Raw genomic sequence first — 7,152 nt, forward strand, 5'->3', positions numbered from 1 at the left:
GTGATTTTGGGTTTTCCATGGGTGTTAAAACACAATCCCCGGATTGATTGGCCGTCTGGGGTTGTGGTTCAGTGGAGCGAAACCTGCCACCGGGAGTGTTTAGGATCCTCGGTTCCACCCGGTGTGACAGCTAAGGAGGAGGTTTTAGTCCCCCCCAATCTGGTGGCGGTGCCGGCCGAGTACCACGACCTTGCTGACGTCTTCAGCAAGGATCTGGCACTCACGCTGCCCCCGCACCGTCCGTACGATTGTGCCATTGATTTGATACCGGGCACTGAGTATCCGTCCAGCAGGCTGTACAACCTCTCACGTCCGGAACGCGAATCAATGGAGACCTACATCCAGGACTTGTTAGCTGCCGGGTTGATCCGGAACTCCACCTCCCCGATGGGTGCTGGTTTCTTTTTTGTGAGCAAGAAGGACGGCGGACTCCGTCCATGCATTGATTACAGAGGGCTGAACAAGATCACGGTTCGCAACCGATACCCGTTACCTCTGTTGGATTCAGTGTTCACGCCCCTGCATGGAGCCCAAATTTTCACGAAATTGGATCTTAGGAATGCTTATCACCTGGTTCGGATCCGGGAGGGAGACGAGTTGAAGACGGCATTTAACACCCCGTTAGGTCACTTCGAGTACCTGGTCATGCCGTTCGGCCTCACCAATGCGCCCGCGACGTTCCAAGCATTGGTTAATGACGTCTTGCGGGACTTCCTGCATCGGTTTGTCTTCGTATATCTAGACGATATACTCATCTTTTCTCCGGATCCTGAGACCCATGTCAAGCATGTACGTCAGGTCCTACAGCGGTTGTTGGAGAATCGGCTGTTTGTGAAGGGCGAGAAGTGTGAGTTCCACCGCACTTCTTTGTCCTTCTTGGGGTTCATAATCTCCTCCAACTCCGTCCCTGATCCGGCCAAGGTTGCGGCGGTGAGAGATTGGCCCCAACCAACGAACCGTAGGAAACTACAACAGTTCCTCGGTTTTGCAAATTTCTACCGGAGGTTCATCAAGGGCTACAGTCAGGTAGTTAGCCCCCTGACAGCCCTGACCTCCACAAAAGTCCCCTTCACCTGGTCGGATCGGTGCGAAGCCGCGTTTAGGGCGTTGAAACGCCGGTTCTCGACTGCACCGGTTCTGGTGCAGCCCGATCCCAAGCGCCAGTTTGTTGTTGAAGTGGATGCCTCTGACTCAGGGATAGGAGCCGTGCTGTCCCAGAGCGGGGAGTCCGACAAGGTTCTCCATCCATGTGCCTACTTTTCCCGCAGGTTGACCCCAGCTGAACGGAACTATGACGTCGGCAATCGGGAACTTCTTGCGGTGAAGGAGGCTCTTGAGGAGTGGAGACACCTGTTGGAGGGAGCATCAGTACCATTTACGGTTTTCACGGACCATCGGAACCTGGAGTACATCCGGACCGCGAAGCGTCTGAACCCCAGGCAAGCCCGCTGGTCGCTGTTCTTCGGGCGTTTTGACTTCCGGATCACCTACCGCCCCGGGACAAAGAACCAACGATCTGACGCCCTGTCCCGGGTGCATGAAGAGGAGGTCAAGACCGAGCTGTCAGACCCCCCTGAAACCATCATCCCCGAGTCCACTGTCGTGGCCACCCTTACCTGGGACATGGAGAAGACCGTCCGGGAGGCCCTGACATGGAGCCCGGACCCGGGGACAGGTCCGAAGGACAAACTGTACGTCCCACCAGAGGCCAGGGCTGCGGTCCTTGACTTCTGTCACAGTTCCAAGCTCTCCTGTCACCCAGGGGTGCAAAGGACCGTGGCAGTGGTCCGGCAGCGCTTCTGGTGGGCGTCTATGGAAGCCGACGTCTGGGAGTATGTCCAGGCCTGCACCACCTGTGCCAGGGGCAAAGCCGACCATCACAAGGCCCAAGGCCTCTTCCAGCCTCTGCCTGTGCCTCGTCGCCCCTGGTCTCATATCGGCCTGGACTTTGTCACAGGCCTCCCGCCGTCCCAGGGCAACACCACCATCTTAACGATAGTGGACCGGTTCTCCAAGGCGGCCCACTTTGTGGCCCTCCCAAAGCTCCCGACGGCCCAGGAGACTGCAGACCTCCTGGTCCACCACGTCGTGTGTCTGCATGGGATTCCAGCAGACATTGTCTCAGATTGTGGTCCTCAGTTCTCCTCCCAGGTCTGGAGGAGTTTCTGCAGGGAACTGGGGGCCACCGTCAGTCTCTCGTCTGGGTACCACCCCCAGACGAACGGGCAGGCAGAGCGGACGAACCAGGAACTGGAGCAGGCCCTCCGCTGCGTGACCTCCGCGCACCCGACGGCCTGGAGTGACCATCTGGCCTGGATCGAGTACGCTCATAATAGCCAAGTTTCATCTGCCACCGGCCTCTCCCCGTTTGAGGTGTGTTTGGGGTACCAGCCCCCATTGTTTCCGCTAGTGGAGGGAGAGGTCGGGGTGCCCTCGGTCCAGGCCCATCTGAGGAAGTGCCGTCGGGTGTGGCGTACCGCCCGCTCTGCCCTGCTCAGAGCCCGGACGAGGGCTAAGGCCCATGCAGACCGCTGGCATTCCCCGGCCCCTGCATACCAGCCCGGGCAGGCAGTTTGGTTATCCACAAAGGACATACCTCTGCAAACGGAATCCCAGAAGCTGAAGGACAGATTTATAGGACCCTTCACCATCGTGAAGGTCCTCAGTCCAGCCGCAGTGAAGCTGGCAGCTTCAGCTTCACTGCGGATACATCCAGTATTCCATGTCTCCAGACTCAAACCCTGCCACACCTCTCCCCTCTGTGCCCCCGGACCGGCGCCGCCGCCTGCCCGGATCATCGACGGGGAGCCGGCTTGGACTGTGCGCCAACTCCTGGACGTTCGTCGAAAGGGCCGGGGGTTCCAGTATTTGGTGGACTGGGAAGGATATGGACCCGAAGAACGCTCCTGGGTGAAGAGGAGCTTCATCCTGGACCCGGCCCTCCTGGCCGAATTCTACGCCCGGCACCCGGACAAGCCTGGTCGGGCGCCAGGAGGCGCCCGTTGAGGGGGGGGTCCTGTTGTGTGGGCCGCTGAAGAGGAGGTACTGCTGGCCCACCACCACCAGATGGCGCCCTGCTTGGAGTGCGGGCTTCAAGCACGAGAAGGCGCCGGAGCCACTGGGAGTGACAGCTGTCACTCATCCTCAGCACCAGCTGTCACTCATTCATCTCATCACCATCACCATAAAGGCCGGATTGCAACTCCACCTCCTCGCCGAGAAATCAGCTACCATTCAGGTAACTTTCTCTGCTGACTCAAAACATTGAGTAATAATCTGTACTTCTTTGCAGCCGTTTTCCTGTGGTGTGTCCTTATCTGTGGGATTGGCGTTTAGTGTGATCAGCGACGGCTTCGCTTCACACTCCAACCAGATAAGTGGTTAGACAGGAGCTGCACGAGTGTGTGATTGGAGGTGGAGGTTCTCCCTCCTAACTAAACACTGACTGTGGGATTACTGAGTGTGCGAACTCACACTCATCAGGACTGTCTCTGTTTTCTGCCAGTAGTACCGGGTCTGACTGCTGAAGACAGCGGCCACCTGGGGCGCAGGGCTTGGCGGCTCCGGTGTTCTTCAGCTCCGTTGGTGGTGGAAGCTGTGTGGGGATCCGGCTCTTCTCTCGCCAGGCGTCTTCTATCGTCGAGCCTGCCCACACGTCACCTGGTGTATGATTGACAGTCCACCATATTGTTATTGTCTGTACGTCGTTGTGCGATTCACAACATTAAATTGTTACTTTTGGCTTATCCATTGTCCGTTCATTAACGCCCCCTGTTGTGGGTCCGTGTCACGACACTTTCACAACACAGACACACCCACACATAAACCTACGGACAATTTCAAAGATTCCAATCCACCTAACCCACATGTCTTTGGATGTGGGAGGAAACCGGAGCACCTGGAGGAAACCCGCACAAACCCGGGGAGAACATGCAAACTCCACACAGAAAGGCCAAGGGAATTGAACCCACGACCTTCTCGCTGTGAGGCAACAGTGCTAACCACTAATCCACCATGCTGCCATCAGCATGAACAATCCTCTTCAAAAAGGCTTCTTCTATGATGTCATAGAGTGTGTGTGGTCCTTTGAATAGTGAGGATGGAGAGTGTGTTGAAGACAGAGGGAAGATTTTTGGTGTTTGTCTGTGTCCAAAAAGATAAAAGAAAATCACTCCTGTTAGAGCAGCATTCTAGAATAATGTTTAAAAATGGAATAACAAAGAATTGAAGGCAGTCCAACAGTTTTTATGAATATATTTTCTCACAGCAGCTCAGATCTGAAATTAATATTTAAATCAACTATTTGTATTTTAATGTGTTTCTATTTTATCACAGTTAAATGACTCTGTTACAGATTAAATGTTGCCGAAGTGGAATAAGGTTAAACATTATTAGCACTAATATGGGCAGCACATATGACAAATTGCCTTGGAGATATGATCAATATTGTGCTTATGATACATCATAACCAACTGTTGATTAGTGCACTGTTCACTGTTCACAGATCAAAATATTTTTAAATGGAATCGTAATGGAAATAACATACATTCAATTGAAATGTAAAAAAAATGAAAATTTGAAGTAATCAAATCTCATGATGGAAATGAAAGAAATTTGGTGAAAAAGACCACCAGCAGCCACACCAGTTACACTGAGAATCACACACAAAATTATATAATAAACCTAATGAGTAGCAAAATTATGTCAGTGATGGTGAATGATATCAGACAAGCAAAGTCCCCTCCAGATATCAGCCACACTGACCAGATTATCAGTGGACACTGGAGTGGTCTCACTGGAGGAGAAGCCCTGTTTAGAATGCACTCAGGATGCTGTCGGAGGTTTTTGGAAGTGCCTCAACAATTCCAGAATGTATGTCAAATTTTCAATCGGCCTCTGGTGTGACGCGGATATGAACATTCAGATTTTTTGATGTTTGTTTTCATCTCATTTTCACCAATCGCTATGCTAACTAGCCCAGGCAGCTTATTACAGATGAACACGCTAATAAACGATAACACGGCTACTGCAAGGCTAAAATCAAAGTTGACTGCCCTCAAATGAAATTATTTCGACATATGATCTACCACGTGCTGGGTAATCGGGAGAGTCGGGAGTTTTCCCGGTGGGCTGGTCCAACCTGGTGCCGTTGTGAGGGGGTGTTAATATATACATACATATATGACCACCACTAACTGTTAGGCTACACAGCAAGACACTTGGGCTGCTGTATCTTAAAGAGAAGACATTAAGTGTTATAAATGTTTTTCAATCACGAAAATTCACAAGAAAATAACAAGACTGCTTCTTTTGCAACGCTGTTATCTTTTCCAAAGCCCAAGGTAGGGATATTACAGTTAGTTCAGTCCAGTCAAGCCCTGTGCGCTCAGATAGGACTTGCACTACTAGCAAGTATAGGAGGAGTGGCCTGTGAGTGAAAAGATGTGTTGTGAAAGTGTAGGTACACGGACCCACAACAGGGGGCGCAATGAACGGACAATGGAGAAAGGTGAATAACAAGTTTTACTGTTGTGAAAAGAGCACAACCAATACAACAATTAATAATTTGGAGTTTGAAGCCGAAATCTGCTGGTGTCGTGTGGGCAGGCTCGAAGGTAGGAGGCGTCCGTCCTAGTCGAACCGGAACCACCCAGATTTCCTCTGCCACCGAACCCCAGAAGTACTGGAACCGCCAAGTCCCGAATTCCCAGGTGGCCACTGCCTCCGCTCGTCGGATCCGGTACTGCTGGCGGGAAAGAGCACAAACACACAGGTATGGATGCGACAGCACCCAGTAGACGGAGAGGGGAGAAGCCGCCTCCACCTCTTGTTACAATGAAGCAGGAAAGGTGAGTACTTATCCAAGCAAGTAGCTTTCTGTAGTCAGCTGTCCTGAAAAGGTTTACCAAGGTTTATCAGAGTCTTTAATATGAGCTTGCAGAGAAGGTTACCTTAATCTCAAGGCGATATCTCGGCACTGAGGTGGAGACGCTGTCCTGCTGATATACCTCCGTCCTGAGTGCAGTCAGCTGTGTCCAGTAATGGGTGACAGCTGTCACCCTGGCAGCCCTCGTCGGCGGCAGCGCCCTCTGGTGCCTGGAGCCCGCACTCCAGGCAGGGCGCCCTCTGGTGGTGGTGGGCCAGCAGTACCTCCTCTTCAGCGGCCCACACAACAAGATGGACAGAAAAAAGCCAGGTGGAGCTGAAAAGCTAGATTAAGAAAAAGAAAAGCTTTGGAGGAAGATGCTGCCCTATCAACATTTGGTGGTCCCTTGTTTATCGCGGGAGTTACGTTCTAAAAATAACCTGCGATAAGCGAAATACGCAAAGTAGTCAGCGCTATTTTTTTACAATTACTATAGCTGTTTTAAGGCTGTAAAACCCCTCACTACACACTTTATACACTTTTCTCAAACAGGCATTAACATTTTCTCACTTTTCTCTCCTGTGTAAAAACTCTTTTTTGTTCTGGGCGAGAAGATTATAAACAGACACACGCAGAACACAATGCGCATGCTCTCCCTTCACTCACTGCCTCCAGAGGTACAGATGCGGGACCCGCAAAGAATCCAAGTCCTGTCTCGGTGGGCACAGAGCTCTGTGGCTGCGGTCAACATCCGCATCAAAACAGCGAGCGTAGTCTCTGGACCTGTTGGCAGATTTGGCGCAGCTCCGCACAGCAGAGAGGGGGGCGGTGTGAGTGACCTGCTGCTGCGTTTACCGAGCCCGCAGACGCAGTAAGAGCATCGGAGGCAGTGAGAGCAATCAGGGTGATGCCGACCGGTGCCGCCTGATAAGGACGCAGAACACAATGCGCTGTTAGAAAAAAAAAAGCATGCAAAATTGCAATGAAAAAAATCCGCGAAACTGCGAGGCCGCGAAAGGTGAACCGCGTTATAGCGAGGGACCACTGTACCACCTCTTCCAGCTACTTGCAGTATGGGACTTTACTGCTTAGTGGTGTACTGGTGAGTTAACAATAACGTTCTTGTTTGAACTAACTAACTTTTACTTTCTATTATAAGCCACCCAATTTTCACAGTCAGTTAAATGCCAGAGCAGAACTCTTATTATCTCTGTGCACTGGCGGTTTGTGGGCCGGTTGGATATGAAACTCCCGGGCTGAAAAATGTTCCCAGCACGCCCCTGCAT

The sequence above is a fragment of the Thalassophryne amazonica genome, chromosome 18 (genome assembly GCF_902500255.1).
Source record: "Thalassophryne amazonica chromosome 18, fThaAma1.1, whole genome shotgun sequence".
In the NCBI taxonomy this organism is placed as follows: Eukaryota; Metazoa; Chordata; class Actinopteri; order Batrachoidiformes; family Batrachoididae; genus Thalassophryne; species Thalassophryne amazonica.